Source organism: Centruroides sculpturatus, unplaced genomic scaffold (genome assembly GCF_000671375.1).
Source record: "Centruroides sculpturatus isolate CEXI.00-Female unplaced genomic scaffold, Cexi_2.0 scaffold644, whole genome shotgun sequence".
NCBI lineage: Eukaryota > Metazoa > Arthropoda > Arachnida > Scorpiones > Buthidae > Centruroides > Centruroides sculpturatus.
In genome coordinates, this window is record NW_019385082.1 from 407,272 (window position 1) to 424,967 (window position 17,696).

At 30.8% G+C, this 17,696-nt stretch overlaps 1 protein-coding gene across 1 annotated transcript in view; it reads left to right on the forward strand.

Annotated features, from left to right (window-relative positions):
• The first annotated feature begins 8,236 nt into the window (after positions 1-8,236).
• Positions 8,237-17,696, forward strand: part of LOC111634387 (DNA replication licensing factor MCM4-like) — a 36,149-nt gene continuing 26,689 nt past the window's right edge. Inside the window, exons 1-5 of the mRNA XM_023379147.1 lie at positions 8,237-8,251; positions 13,225-13,260; positions 15,051-15,086; positions 15,177-15,212; positions 15,286-15,321. The gene's annotated coding sequence lies outside the window, so the exon portion shown is untranslated. The remainder of the gene's footprint in view (positions 8,252-13,224; positions 13,261-15,050; positions 15,087-15,176; positions 15,213-15,285; positions 15,322-17,696) is intronic.

Here is a 17,696-nt window from a genome sequence, read left to right on the forward strand (position 1 = left end):
ATTTTATATTATTTACTAATGTTAAATTCTATTCCGCTTTTATTTCCAAATTGCTTCAAATACGAAAGAATCGACGATTTTTCGTGTCTTTTGCCAGCTAAATTGTCAAAGCCATTCTTATTCCACACACTAATTTCATTTGAAAATAGTAGGCAAAGCCAACATAACAATTTTTGCATTTTTATGCATTTACAGAGCCATTTTATCGTGAAAATATCGAACAAATTTTTTTGAAGCGTTTATATTTAACTTAGGCATTAGCCGTTCTCTTTTAATAAAGTTTTCTTTTTCATTATATGATCTTAAGCCAAAACTTTTTTGAAATAAATTTTCAATATCTCAATTACATTCCGAATCGCTAGCCACGATATAAGGGCTACAATTAGAAATAAAATAATAAAAACTTACTTGGTGAAATAAAATGTGTGGTGGATATCCATACCTTGTACAAAATATTCTTCAATTGTATGAATATACCTTTAAAGAAAATTATAACTAAATACAGCTTTGTAAAGAAACGTACATAAAAATAACATAAAATACAGTATTCTTTACTTTTTAAATCTTAACCACTTAGTCAAATAGCTCCCTACGAGTGGAATCAGAGACGGTGCTGCTAGGTGTGCTGTGCGTGTATGCACGCGGGCTGCCAAATCCCGAGGGTGCCGATACCGATTAATGTCAAATGTTTCTTTTGTCACATCACTAGTATATCTCAAAGGACGTGACAGAGTTGTAAATTTTAAAAGTTTCTCACCATAGCTGTAAAAGTCTAAATATGTTAAACTTAATAGTCATTTGTTTGCTAATTAATTCGTTTTAGGACCAGGTGTCCACGGAAATTTCTAAAATTTACAACTTTTCGGTCACTCTCGTTGAACTGGAAAAATTTATGTTTATATTACGTCCAATATTACGAAAAAAATCAGTTCACACTACTAGGTTAAACTTTTGTTTAAGTAAAATTCCGGCTCTTGCATCAGGGTTTTGTTGATGCCCCCAATTCCCTAATCGCTTAATTATTTAACTACTTCTTAAGTAGAAATAAGTAGAAACCGGTTACTTTGTACTCGAATATTTGTAGTCTCGGGAAAAGAGTGGAAAGACAAATTTTTATGACAACGGATACATAAATCGTAAATTTAAGGAAAATAAATTCTAGAGCTTTATTTGTACCTTGTGCGTCTTATTTATTAAATTTAGTTGTAAATGATGCTGCCAAAGTAACAGTTCATTTTTAAATATTGTTGAAGAATTGTACACGTTTTTTTCTGCATCCTCTTATAGATGGGACATACGAAATCGTAATATCACTGGTTTAACACTGAAATCCGTAAATAGTATAAGACGAGAGAGCAGAATAAAAGCAGAATAAATATATCAAATATTTTAATGGATTTTTTAAAACTCCTGTCAACTATATAGAACTATTATTTTTTTAAAACTGAATAAAGATGGAAAAAAGCCAAGTGTTTAATTAATAACACAATCTTGTGTTCAACAGTCTATACAGAACTATCATAAAAACATGCCAGTAAATTTTTGTTGGTTGAGTTAAGTTATAAATCTACTCACGACTCACATAATTGGGCGAGGGCGGCCAAATATCTAGCAGGCAGCCGGCCGGTCCTGGATAGAATCATTGGAAGCGTTGTGTGTAGCTTTCACCGTGAGGTTGGTGCTCTGTAAAGCGCATGCGCAAATGCCTATAATCTGGCTGCTTTACACCGTTCAAATATTTTTGCCATGGAAGCACGCGCGACTAAATATCCAGATGGCACAACGCGCTGATTGAAGGCTGAATGACGTCAACCTACTGAAATGTTGATCAATTAGCCTAAACTTTGTAAGAGTTTTGAGAGCGGGCAAACGTTATAATTATAGACATTTCATCTAAAACTCGATAAAAGGCACTTATTCATAATTTCACTAGCTCTTGTGTGTATTGACATTAATGTTAAAATTAAACTAAATTACGTGACATCAAAGATTTTAATGTTGAGAGAATTTTAAACATCAAGAAGTAACTTTTATCTGTTTTTCATTTCAATAAAGCATTTTTGTACATTTACTATACAGTAAAAATAAACTATTAAAAAACAAATGTAAATTGCAAATTAAGTTTTTTTTTACATTCTTTATTAAACGATACAGTATTTTTAACCTTACAGAAACTTGTATTTAATCTTTTATATATATTACAACAGAATATGGTAAGTGGAAATGCAGATTAGTTAACAATTTAATATAATTTTCACCTAAACATAATTCATAGTTTTTAATGCATAATTGTTAAAACATTTTAAATAATAAGTTATTTTTTCTACAAATTCTCCAATCCATTGGTTTGTTTTTCAAATCAAATCCTGTGGAAACTTAAATATAGACACCGAATATCACTTCGCTTTATATTTTCCTACGCAACACAAACAAAAATAGTTTAGTACGAAAACATTACAGTACAAATGCAACATTACTTTTTCCTGGCATTTATATTGATAAACAATTTCCATGATAAAATGTGTGGAAATTCTTATTTAAAACATATTCAAAGGAATTTAAATACTTACGGTATTATTGTTAAATAATTTATACAAGAATTCTATACTTTTAATTTGAAAAATGATCATACAAATTTGATTAAACATATTTACAGATATATCTATCATGGAACTGGATACATGAAATTTCTTTATATTAAATTTCAAAAGTGTTGTTTCTTATCTTAACACACAGATTTTGAACTGACATTCAAAATCACGAATGATCTATTGATAGAAAGAACTGTCAATCCTAACTAAAGCATTAAAAATTTTTTTCTGATGAGAGTAATCTATGGAGAATAGGCCTATTCTTTATTCAAAATTGTTCAATAACTTTTACATTTAAACTTTATAATTTATGAAGCAAGATTTGTGAAAATTTCTCTTTCAGAGGTATACAAAACTTAGCTAATTTTATTATTTCATCTAACTCTATTAAATGCATGTGACAAATTCAAAAAATAATCTGACTCCTCTTAACTATAAATTTCATCCTTTCTCGAACTTTTTATAAATATTATCTGTAACAAATTATAAATTTTCTGTCATTCATTATCTGTGCACGTATATTTAAATTTAAAACACTAATCGCACTATTAAAATTATCTATTGTGTATGATTTGGTTCAGAGGTACATAAAGATCAAGTATGAAGTTAAAATTCATTCAAAAAAATAAATAATCTTAGTAATTTATTAAGTAAAAGTAAACCATTTCAAAATTATTCATATAAATTTAAGAAAACATGCGAGCTAAACTTTATACTGTATTTTCACTTTATACTCACTCCATATTACAACTAAAAAAATAATCTATTTCTGCGTGACTTCGTTCCGACGACCACAAAATATAATCGAGTAGCATTTTCTATTTCGGTGGGCTGACATCATTCAGCCGACCAATCAGCGCGTTGTGCCATCTGGATATTTAGTCGCATGTAAAGCTGAACCGGTTTCGACAATACAGCGCTTCCATTTCGCCACTGATATTCAAATATACAAAAGCAATTTTTTCGTTTTATTTTCCACATGTAGTATAGAAATTTGTAATAAGATAGGTTCAAATATAAATACATATTGTGCTATTATTTTCATATTTTAGAAAATACAAGGGAAACGGCGCTTCCACCGCTTCCAAGGACGGCACACCACTGTGATCCACCCCATTTATCAGTTATGAGTGTAACTGATAACCGAATCTTAGGAACTGTTGCTCGCGCATATTCTTTATCTGTATCCAAATTCGCTTCTCCAATTACGCAAATTGCCACTGGAAAGTAACTTTCAATACGAAGCAAGGAATCTCCGTGGAAAACAATTTCATCTTAAAGTGACGTTTGATTATGGTGTAGACATTAATAAATTAATAATTAGTTTTATTTGTAATAATATTTAGATGCTAATCTTACACATATGAGCATAATCGTGTACATGATTGTTTTCTGATATAAACTGTATTGTGATGTTTCTGCAACTTCCGCCATGTTCTTTTCAGAAGCGTCTTAAGGCGTCTTAATTAAACCGACATTTAGTGTCGGTTTAATTAAGTACAGCTTGAACATGGCGGAAGTTGCAGGGATATCACAAATACAGTTTATATCAGAAGGTACACGATTATAGGTGCGTTTACTTTTTGCTAGCTTCCAAGCTCGCCGAGCTGACACCTAGCGCAGCCTGACGTCATACTAGTATGCTCGTAAAAGTATACACAGTAATGGACGCCGCCATCTTTGAACAAACTCCAAGCTCGTTGTAAATTCTCCGAGCACGCCGAGCGCGCTAGGAATGCTAGCAATGACGTCACGGGTGCGAAAAGTAAACGTCGTGCTCACTGGTAGCTAACAAAAAGTATACTGGCTGAGCGCGCTAGGGGCGAGATCGGAGTTAAAAGTAAACGCATCCTATGCTCGTATGTCTAAGACTAGCATCTAAATACCATTACAAGTAAAACTAATTATTAATTTTCTATCAATGTCTACACCATAATCAAACGTCACTTTATAAGATGAAGCCGTTGAAGAGACGACGCACGGTGAAGAGACATCATGCCACAATCCGTATGGTAGATATCAATAATTAGCATTCGAACTTAAAATGACCACAGCCCACGGGTTCGGTTACGGACGGACAGAGAAGTGGCCGTTCATTGACGTTACGACCTGAAATAAACGTGTCGTTAGTAAATGGCGTCGGTGATTACACTGAAATTTCAGGCATATGTCCGTATTTCCACTTAATAAGATACATGTCAAAAATTTTCACCAACTTTTCCATAGAATTGTAGAAACTGTAGCGATTTCTTTATGTCCAGTCACTTTCCGTCCACCTTATATAACTTAAGGGTACCCGAAATTGCATCCAGGAAAGCATCTCCCCAGGAATTTTTCATGGGCGGTCTAATTGAGTAACTTTTTATATTTTTAATTATTAATATTTTAGATAAATTAAATTATCAAAATAAATAAATGGAAAATATTACTATGAACACATACAGAATTTCGTATATTGAACACACGGGGGCGTTTCTATTTCGGATTAATTTTTCTTTATCCAAAATAAAATATATATATAATGACATAACAAATTACGAACACTTTAATAAACAGAAGAATTATTTTAATTAATTTAAATTATTTTTAATAAAAAGTATCTACATTTTCAGCTTATTAATGACATATTAGTAGAATGTTAGTGAACCACGTGACACACTTTCCCGCCAGAATTGAGTGTTTTGTGTTGTGTTTAGCATGGTGTATTGAAGATCTTTAATTTTCTTGTTTTACTAGTTATTGTTTATATAAACCTACTTTAAAGGTAAACTTTTGATTTAATTTCGATATTTAATGTAACTTTGATTACCAAACAAAGAATTATTTTAAAATTTTAGATTTAAAATGTCGACTCCTTCGAAAACACCGCCACCAACTGATACAAATGATGAAAATTCGGCTACTCGTAAGTTATATTTTAAATATTATGGATTAAATATTAAATTAAATTGTAATTTAGTCGTGTAGTATCTATTACAAACAGTGAAACTTTAACCAATTTTAATAAATACATGATTAACACATGCTTCTTTAAAGTCTAAGAGATATGAATAACAGAGTCATAATATACACCTTAATTCACATATAATTATACATATTTAAATAAATACTAGGCCACTGCTTAATTGGTGGATTATTAAATTGTCTTATTTTGAAGTAATTTGAATTATTGAGAAGTAAAAAAATTTAATATCCTTTCAAAATTGTCACTTTTTTTGTAATCTGTATTGTTACTATTTCATTTATTATTATTTTTAATGATACATGTTCAAAAATTGGTGTTGTTTCCTTGCATTCAGGTATACAGGCACTCACTATTTCTGTTGTGTGAGCTGATTGGAAGATAATTATGTTATGTATAACTTGCTCTTAGGGGCTGTCTATAAATTACATCTGCATTTTTCTTAAAATTTTTATTCCTCTTCTCCCTCTCGTTCTGGTTTGTCGAAGTTTCTGTAACCCCTCCCCTCTTCGGATGTCAAACAAAATTCTGTCCTCTTAAATCCTTTATCACTTTATGAATGATAGCTACCATAAGATGAAACAAAACATACAAGGAATTCTGAAGTATAATAAAATTAATAAACTATATAAAATGTAATGAAATAAATGAACGTCCATCGAAACTTAATTCCTCCACTTATCCGACTTTTGTACGACTTGGCTTAACTCCTTTCTTTTGCTGTGGACATCATTTATGGACATCCCTGTACATTAAATTATATTTATTTTTATAATGCAAATTAATGACTTACATTATTATAGTACATTAGAATTGCATTATAGTACATTGTTATATATAGCTCTTTTTACTAAAACTACATTCGTAATACTTTATTTTTAATAATTTTTTTATTATTTTACCAATGAAAATATTTACATGATGATTTTAAAAGGACCTAATAATTGATAGGCCACCTAAATATTACTTAAAAACGCTATTTATTTTATGAACGTAAGCTACGGCATTACCATATTTTGTTAGTATAATTCAGGACTTGAAAAAATTTAACATGGAAAACAGAGAGTAAAAAATGAGAAAAAACATGATGTATTTTATGCTAAATTGAAAAATCATATTTTTGTTATACTTCTTTTGTTTTGTATAACTGCTTTATAGCTATGCTGTTGCAGCTTCTGCTGTAGTACCATTTAGCAGAGATGAAGTTTGAGTATTGCTGTTGCTCATGGGCACAATTCCTTTAGATAAAGTAAAAATAATATTAGGTACAGTAGTTGCCACTTATTGTGATTACTGGTTAATGTTATCAGCTGCTTAATATAATTAAAACACATTTTCCCAAACCACTTCTATATTTCTTGCATAAAATTTGGCCACTTATTGTTATCAGATTAAACTAGAGCATTTATGATATTTATAAATGACAATTTAAAATTAGTTTAAGGCAACTTCACGAAAGCATTACTTAATACTTTTCTGGAAGTATTATTTAATAATTATCTTTACTATTTTTTAAATATGGTACCTGATTGTAGATTTATTAAAAAGTGTTCTATAGCAGTTGACATGTCACCAATGAAAACTGCCTTTCTGTGACTGTCACTCTTGAATAAGATATGTTTAGAACATCAAAAACTTTAAATAAACAAATAAATGTTGGAGTTACCATTGTAATACTGTATGCATTTTTATTCATTAAATAACATCATAAACTAATTTCCTTTAGTTTAATTAGTATTTATACAAATATAAACATCCATATGCCTAATAGTTATATTAAAGCCAAATGATTGCCAGATTAGTATTAATTTATATTTATTTGTGCCCTTATTTTATACTATTTGTTATGTAAATGTCTACTAGGACAGATTGAATTAATAAGACTTATTGTACTGGTTTTCCAGTTATGCAAATGAGGAATACTTATTCAGAGGAAAAACAAATGATCTTTATTGTTTACAGGTGAAATACCAGATGAACAATAAAGATTGTTTGTTTTTCCTCTGAATAAGTGTTTCTCATTTGCAGAACCAGAAAACCAGTACAATAAGTCCTATTAATTTGATCTCTCCTAGTAGACATTTACATAACAGATTGCCAGATTAGATTGGCCAATATTATTGGATTTCAAACTATTCGAGTTTGAATTACCAAGGATTTCCTGCAGGTAACAATCTATAAATGTAGCAATTTTTGATTCCAGTTAATTTTTATCAAGTAATGTATAGTAGAACACACTAAAGTGCAGTAGGGTTTATTAGAATAATTATTAATATGCTGCTCAAGAAAAACATGAACATGAGTTTACATTGCTATATTTTTCAGTTAACGCATTTCTTAGAAACAGTACTGCTGTTAACTCTTACTACATAATTCTGCACTAAAAACAGTCACAACAGACATTTTCTTTTTGTTTTTGAGATACAATTTTCATCAATTTTACAACTAAAAAGATATTATGAGTAGTTTCATTTCTTTTCAAATGTTTCTCACTGAGATTTTTAAACTGCAGCATATGATATTAATACTAGACAAAGAATTTAACCAATCATTAGATTGTTTCTTTTATTGTAAGAATGATTAAAACAATAACTTTTCAAAAATCTTTTTCTACAAGTAAAAGTGAATTTTTTTTTGAATTTTAAATTAGATTTAATTATTTTTATTGAATAATAANCAAAAATTCCCAAAAAGACTCGTAAGTTTATAATTTTGTTGTTTAGATTATTTCATTATGCTATAGATATGTAAATATATTATTAAATTTAGTAGTCTTTTGTAGTATGGTTTAAAGCTAGTTTACACATTATTTTGTAATTTCACTAGCGTGTTGTGGCATTATGAATTGTGACCTTTAGCAAATAAAAAAGTTCACAAGCACTTTCGAATACCATAAAGCTATTGTCATCAGGAGAAAAATTGAATACAACTGTTTCCAAGTTTGGAACATTCGAAAAGCTGATGGATTTAAACGAAGCATGTGGATAGAATATCAATTTGAATTTGAAATAGAATAAAATTCAAAAACTCCTGAGCAGCCGTACAAGTTTTGTAAATATCCCAAAAATGTGTAGTGAACAATAATAACGTACTAGAGACGTTGACTAGCTTGCTTAAATAATGTTGTCTATATTTGTGGAATTGTAACACCACAACACGTTAGTGAAATTACGTTATAAAGTTAAATGTTGGCATGAAGTGTACTTTTCTTTTATTATAGATATTAATGGAAAACACTTCTTTGTATTATTGAATACAAGGGTTTCATGGTTGAAGCTAAAAGCACAACTATGGTTGTTATTGAAATGCCGTAAGAAGGGTTACACATTATTGCCAACATTTTGTCTCTTGAAATTACAATTTATGTGGATTTGCCTTATTTGAACAAACTTGTAATTTATTGACAACCTTGGCTTGACAAGTTGCAACTATGTTGCAAAAAATTTGATTTGTCAAAATTTTTGTTCATTGTAAGATTGTTGAACTAATCAATGACAAGATCAGAATCACATATTAGGCCAATAGAAACTAAGCGACTTGATTGCTGATGCTATCTATATATATAACCCATTCAACGGGTATCTGTCTGTCTGTCTGTGTAACGGATGCCAAAAACGGTCACTAGAGGCACCCTAGCGAAGATTTTAAATTAACAATAAATTATATTTATTTGTAATAGGAATTTATTATTGATATGAATTTATTATTTATATTACGGAATGGTATGAATAATTATTATGTGCCTTGCCTTGCCTTATTATATGCCTTGGTTAACCTTGTGCCACACGTTTACAACATCCCGTGACTCACAAGTCAATGAACGTTGCGCATTGACTCATGGGAAATTTGTTGAAAAAATGGCGGATACATTTAAAATCGAGGTTTACAAGCAAAGGTAAATAAACAAATTAAACTATTTTAAAGTTTTTATAGAATGTTTAATAGATAGAAATATAGATCCGTATGACGCGATTGGGACGGTAAGATTTACCCTCCGAATGAAGGGGTTGGCGACCCCCTCTGTGTGAACAATAAATGTCTAATGAACAATACCCCTACGCGCGACCCTTCCCGAGATATAGCCCTCCGAAAATTATTCTGTGGGTCATGTGACTGCCTGTTTGCCACAATTTACCCTGCAAATGAGCGGGTCGGCGACCCCCCTGAGTCTGGCAAGCGCACGTGAATTTTTTTTTTTTGCACGGTAGGCTCCCTTTTGACCATGATGTCACATGACTGGAAATGACGTAGGTGAATTTTCATGGGCTTATATCTTGCGAAGGGTCATGAGTAGGGGTATGGTTCCTTTGACTTTATTGTTCGCACAGGGGGGCTACAGTTTGGAGGGTTGCCACCCCTTCATTTGGAGGGTAAATCTTACCATTGGGACTTTAACAGAGCTGTACAGCATATTCATAGGAACAAAAAAGTCAAAGGAACCATGCCTCATGGAAATTTGTAAATAACGCTCACTAGGGGGCGTCCCAGGCTACTAGTAAGTCAGAGACTGATCACATATCTTCAGTACATTACTAATTGTGGAAAGCTTGATTTCTAGATACAAAGCTAAAATTAGCAATATTTGCTGGATATAATCAGTTACTTTTATAACCACTTAAAAGGGAATTTTTTGGATGAATAAACCAAAATGTTATATTCTTTTAATCCGACTCTCACCCAAGGTCAAGAATTACTCAGAAGACGATTAGTTCTCAGATATTTTATTTAAATGCATTTTGGATTGGAATTATCACTGATTCCACTTCAGTAAAGGCACAATCTGCGACAGATGTTACACCAATATTTCTGACTCTTTGAAATTAATTACAGTACCCTTGGGATCACCAAGAATTCCAATCTGAAATGCATTTAAATAAAATATCTGAGAATTAATCATTTTCTTAGTAATTTTTGAACTTGTGTGATAATCAGATTCAAAGGACATAACATTTCAGTTTATTCGTCCAAAAAAAACCCTTTTTAAGTGGTTTTTTGTAACTATAAAAGTAATTGATTTCTAGAGTTATATGCAAACTAATTTCTATGATGTTTTATAGTTAAACAGTTGGAATCCATGAACCTTACTTTTGCCAAGTAATGTGGTTTTTCTTCAAATTGTTTGTAAACATGGCAGAAGCATTAGAATCTAGTGATGATGAGCTTGTATTAACTGTTTGTGCAGTGAAAGACAAATCTAAACATAGAAGATGAAATGGGTCAGAAATAGATTCAGTGAGAAAGTATGAATATTTTAGAGAGAGCTGTGCCTTAAAGATGTCTATCAGAAAACTTTCATCTAAATGTCATTTTTCCACTTGTAAATAGCTTCAATCATGTTTTCATTTTTGTCACATGTTTCTCAATGAGATTATTCCAAAATTTGGTGCACTAAATTCAATTCCACATGTTTGTCAGACCTTGATGACTTCAGAAATTAACTGGTCATGTATCACTTCAGTTGTTAGCCACATTTTTCACATATTGCTGATGGTTTCTAACAGTAACATGCAGACATACTGCAGACAAACTATATCCTTGTGGACATCACCATTGACCAGGTCTCACTGATACAGGTGATAATTGTTTGGCTATCAGCCTTAGACTTCATTCTCATCACTTTCAAGATAAACAAATGCTCTTGCTGCTCAGAATACCTCATAAGTTGTATTTCTGTGCATTATGTAAACATGTGAATCATTAACAAATCTCATCAGTGTTTTTTTGGGCGTTTAAAATTTAACTCTGGTAAAACTTTTTTTTTTGAGAACACAATATATATATATATTATTGAATATATTATATTTGGTTTACTGGAAAGTTCTGTCTGTTCCAGCTACAACAAGTTTCAACAAGTATGTGCATATTCATTTGACACATTTGGCTCTGTCTTTTTATCACTGAATGTATACATATTGACCTAGCAAATGAAATAAAACTAAGGTGATTCATGTTAGTATTAAGTGAGATGTGATCATGTACACATGGCTACTGATATAGTTCATTTACGCCACTGTATTCTGTACGAATTCCATCAAGGAAGAAATGCTACAGAAGTGTGTAGAAATTTATTGAAAGTATTTGGCGAAGGTACAGTTCCTGATAGAAGATGCAGAAGATGGTTCGAAAAATTTCAAATTGGTGATTTCGACCTTTCTGATAAGCCACGCTCTGAGCGACCATCTTTGATCTACAACGATATTGTCAAGATCATGTTAGAGAAAAAATCCTTTATTGACAACATGGAGATTGCGGAAAGGCTTGATTCAGCTCAACAAACCATTTCGGATCATATTTGGAAACTAGGATTGGTATGGAAATATTCGAGATGGGTGCCACATGAGTTAAGTGAGAAGAATTTGAATGATCGAGTCATCATATGCACATCTCTGCTTGCACGGAAAAAAATCGAACCCTTCTTGGACCAGATGATAACTGGGGATGAAAAGTGGATTACCTATGAAAACATCATAAGGCAAAGAGCATATTGTGAATCTGGAAAACCTGCCTCTCCACCTCTAAACTGAAGTTGAGCCTGAATAAGAGAATGTTGTGTATATTGTGGGACATTCGAGGACCAATACATTTTGAGCTGTTAAAACCAAACAAAAAGCTAAATTCGGACAGGTACTGTCAGCAATTGGATAATTTAAAAACAGTACTCCAAGAAAAGAGGCCGGCGATGTTCAATAGGAAGGACATCATACTGCTTCATGATAATGCCAGGCCACATACTACTTTGGAGACTCATCAGAAGCTCGCAGAGCTAGGCTGGGAAATTCTGTCACATCCACCATACTCCCCGGACCTAGCACCCTCCGATTATAACTTGTTTCTGTCCTTACAAAATTTTTTGCAGGGCAAAAAATTCAAAAACGAAGAAGATATCAGACAAGCACTGGTTCAGTTTTTTGCCTCTAGGGATAAGGCATTTTTTAAAAATGGGATATACAAATTGTCATCATGCTGGCAAGAAGTCATAAATAATGATGGAAATTATATTATTCAAATAAGTTTATTCAAGGTATAAAAATTTATTATTTCATTTTATTTTAAAAATGGACAGAACGTTCTGGTAGACCCAATATATATTCAATAAATAATTAAATGCTGTTAAAAATTGTGTGATGAAGTATTGATAATGTTACTGCTTTATGTATATATCATTGGATAACTTTGTCACTACTACATTTCACATTATGTAAGAAGTTTTGGTTTTTTTGTAAGGAACAAAGCACTAATTCTAAATGCTGTTAAGATTCTACTTTAAATTTTTTTATTTTTAATTTTCATTGATTTTCCACAAGTCATTTAGCACTGCAGAGGTGAATTTTTAAAATCACAAAAGATTGTTTCTGGAAATGTCTAAATTTCAGTTATCATCAGCATTGAACAATTTTCATATGGAATAATGCACTTTAATTAAATTCAACCGAATCAAAGTTTATAAATAGACAGGATTTAAGAATTCAAATTTAATTCTATAATAATTCAAAAAATTCTATAGAATTATTAATTCTTATGGATTTTATAATTCTATAGAATTCTGGTAAACTTAAATAATCAGTATTTTTATTTATTATTTGTATTGATGCTTAATTTAAATGTAAAAAAATGGATTTCTAATAAAATGTATTTATTTAAATAATAACAATAATAATTATTATTTTCTAGCATCAAAAATACCTTCAAAGACACCTGTGAAGATTTGTGAGTATTTACTTTTCAGTTCTAGAATAAATTGTAAATATTAAATTTCTGTTTATGTTCATAATTTCTTAATGAAATATTTTATCTAAAAAAATATAAAGATATATTTAATCTGTGCGCAATAAATAACCAAGAAACAAACAAAAAAATAAAAAAGTAATTTAATTTCAGCTGGGATCTAAATCTCTCTTTTTCAGTGGTATGCTGAAGGTTTTAACCATTTATGATCCCATTTTTAATCTATATTTAAGTAAAATGTTACAAGACTAAGTTGAATTAATATAATAATAATTTTTGAAGTGTTTATATGACATTAATAATTATATCATTTGTTCTAAAGTACAACTGAGTCTTGATATACAGGGTGCCTGAAAAGTTACTGTGCAGTGAGAAATTCATATAAACATACAGGTTTCATAGAATCTGGCCTGCTAGATCTCCAAACCTGAATTGCCCCTGATTTTTATCTTGGATGTAATGAAGATACAGACATATGTACTGTATAATAACACTCCACACTCTCTGGAGGAGTTGAAGATGGCAATTACCAACACATTAAACTGATCATTCTCGCCACTTTCCAGAATGTATTTGACAATACGCAGAGTTGTGTGCAGACATGTCTGCAGGCCTCTGGGGGACATTTCCAGCATTTGCTATAGGAAAAACTGTGTTATTGTACATAAACTTTACTTAAACTTTTTTCATTGCACGATAAATATTTTGACACTGAATACTATCTTTATAAAGTATCACTGTATACTTGTTAAAGGATCTTTCCCATAAATAATAAATAGAGAATCATAGTGTATGTGCATTGCTAAATGCAAAATTATGCATTGCAAATGACATTGTTATTACCAAATTGCATTATTGTTGAGATATAGGTAAGCCCCATTTAACACAGCACTTCTATAGCATGGATTCACGCTAACATGGTTCGGGAATTGGATAAAACCCTTGTACAACATGAAATGTAATGAATGGTGCATTCTTTTATACCTCCGCATAACTCTGCGCAAGCATTCTAATTGTTTTCGTGGCTACTTTGAATGCTCTTTCAACAAATAATCCATTTAATGGTTAAATTTTACAATTGGGACCCTTCTTTTGCCTCTAAAAGCTCATTTTAGAATTATAGATTCCTCCGTCATGATACTATTGATAGTGCGGGTGCCGTCATTTTTCTTTCACTGTCGTTCCTAAATGCCTAAAAACAGCAGCGCACTCCCGTTGCAGAGCAACCGCTATTAACGAACGCACCCAAAAACTGTTACCAGTTGATGATGCTCATGCTGAGAGCATCATATAAGATGAATAATCCTCTGGTAAAATATTTACTTAAATAATAAATAAGTATTTTACCTATGAAAAAATGAATAATAAATCCGATCTAAATAAGGATTTAACAGCACGTTTTTTAATTTTTGGAACCTAATCCCCCTTTTCGCACTAGTTCTTTGTTTCATATAACTTCATATAACACAGCAATTTTTTGGAATATAACTCCTGTGTTATACAGGGGTTACCAGTACTTTAATTTAGCACCACATTTGACTTAGGTGTGAGCAAGTGGTGGTGCTAAATCAAAGTTTGGCTGTGTGTTAACAGATTATTATTAACTATTCAATATAGATGGTGCCATATTTAACTGCACTTAGATATGTCTGATTTCTAATAAATTTACTAATTAAAAATATTTAGTTATATCTTTATAGTTATGATCTTTGATAGCTAAGATCTTTTTCTCTATTATCTGAAAATTTTCAGAACATTATTTTTCTTTTTAGCTTCTAATACGCCAACAAAGACTCCATTAAAAACTCGTAAGATTTCATTTCCATTTTGAAACTTATGTTATAATTATATTCTAATTTTATTAAAGAAATTTTATTAAAGAATTATTTAATTTACAGCTTCAAAAACTCCCTTGAAGACTCCATTGAAAACTCGTAAGATTTTATTTCTGTTTAAAAGTTAAATTATTATATAATCTTATTAAAAAAAATTAATTTTAATGTTTAGTTTCAAAAACACCCTCGAAGACTCCTTTGAAAACTCGTAAGATTTCATTCCTGTTTTTAAAATATATTTATTTTATAATTAAAATAAGCTAAAATTACATTAATAATTATTGATATGACATTTATAAAGTCCCTATTTATTTCAAAAGAATGACGGTAACGTTTAAATTCAATTATAAAACAATAGAAGGTATACATTTATTGAATATATAAGAAAAAGGTTTACAAATATGATGTCAAAAATTTATAGGTAGTTGAATTGTTAACTTTAGATTACTTGAAGCTTCAAAAACTCTTGAAGACTGCATTGAAAACATAGATATGGTAAAAATTGACATGTGATTATTTTATGATAATATTTTGTATTGCTCTTACTCTATGTGTTAAGGTAATATTGAAGATAATAGGCATATTGACCAAATATTTCAGAAAGGCATAAGAACCAAAATGTTCACCTTTGTGACATTTTGTCTATTGATGTAAACTACATCTGATTAATGTTGTTTCTATACAAAATTTTGGAATAAAATTACATTTACATGATTTCATAATCATTTTTCTTTCTCCCATAAAATTTACAGTTGGATTTATGTGTCCTTCTGACCTATCACCCTTGATATGTTCAGAAACAGTGATAGTCTGACCAATCAGGAGTTTTGGAGATATTCTGGTATCCAGTCAGTCAAAATGAATCTTGTGTCAGTTTGGAGATTGTTGTTCTAAATTTTAGTAAATTTAAATTCTCCCATCTTTCCTGAGATTTTGATATCTGCAGAGTCAAGCACATGCCCCATGATGCATATTGAGCAGTTTATTATTGACATGACAATGCCTGTAACTGCATCTTTTGCATTTATATTTAGTTTTGTATAAGGATTGGTGTTCTGTTGGTTTACAGTCTCCCAGCAAAACATATCTGTCCAAATGTACAAGGGGAGTTTGACATTAAAGGTACTGGCCAAAATTACATTAACATTTATAAATAAAGAAAATATTTAATACATTCCACAAAAACTGCATACTTTGTTTATTTCTTGACATAATCGCTGTAAACATTGAGACATTTATCCCAGCATGACACCAGTTTGAACATCCCTTCATGATACTGTTGCTTGTCTAGTTGCTTGAAGTAGTCCAGAACAGTGTCTTTCTATTTCTCCTGATCTGCGAAGTGTTTCCCTACTAAAACTTTCTTTAAAGGTCTGAATAAATGAAAGTCCAATGGGAGGGCTAAATTTGGGCTATATGGAGGATGTTGCAGTACTTTCCAATTCCACTGTGCCAACCACAGTTTGGTTTGTTCTAACGTGTGGAGTATAGTCCAGATTTAGCCCCCTCAGATTTTCATTTATTTGGACCTTTAAAGAAATTTTTGGCAGGGAAATGCTTTGCAGATCAGGAGGAATTGGAAGACACTGTTCTGGATTACTTCAACCAACTTGACAAGCAACAGTACTATGAAGGGATGTTCAAAATAGTGTCACACTGGGATAAATGTCTCAACATTTACAGCAATTATGTCAAGAAATAAACAAATGTAGTTTTTGTAGAATGTATTAAATATTTTATTTATAAATGTTAGTGTAAGTTTTGGCCTGTAACTTTAATATCAGACTCCCCTCAAATATATTATTTTGTGACAATTTCTCTCCTTATCCTCGTCTTTATGTTTTGTGTTTTCTGCCTTATTAGTGGCATAGCTTCAACTCTCAGCATAGGAGAAACTATAGAACATAAATCTATTAAAAATAAAGACATTGCATCCTGTTTTGTTTATGTTGTCATTTTAAAAAGTTCATTAGCACATAGTAATCTAGGTCAGCAGCCACTGCTTAATTACTAGGCATTTTCTGTTGTAACTATCCAATCATTGTCTTCCTCTTTGTACACTACATTGTGATAAATATGAAGTTCATAATAGAAGCTGATTTTATATTTTTTAGATAACGAAAACATTAGTTCATTTCCAGCAAGGAAATTACTCCAAATTCATCTCACTTGTGAGGAGTATCAAAATTTTTTAAGCAAAAAGGGGATAAGCTGTTGGTCTTTGTTTTGATAAGCCACCCTTATGCACTGGTGTCAAATATTTCCTAGTGACAATTTAAATGCAGTTCATCACTGTTCAGAAATTTAATAAGTTTAAAAGAGCAATTTATTTAATAATATGTCTATAGTATCCGGCTTCTAAACTTTCTTTCAAACTTTTGTGTAATTTCATTTTATATCTTTTCCTGGATATATTATTTTATTATTCTTTCACTGAAATAAATAGGGAATCATAAAGGCCTTACAACATTTACAAGTGTAGATGAAGTCTATATTTTGTGTTTAATTAAAATAGTTTAATTATATATGTATTGAAATATGTTATTCTATGGTTTTCTCATTAGAATTTTTAATTTAATTTAA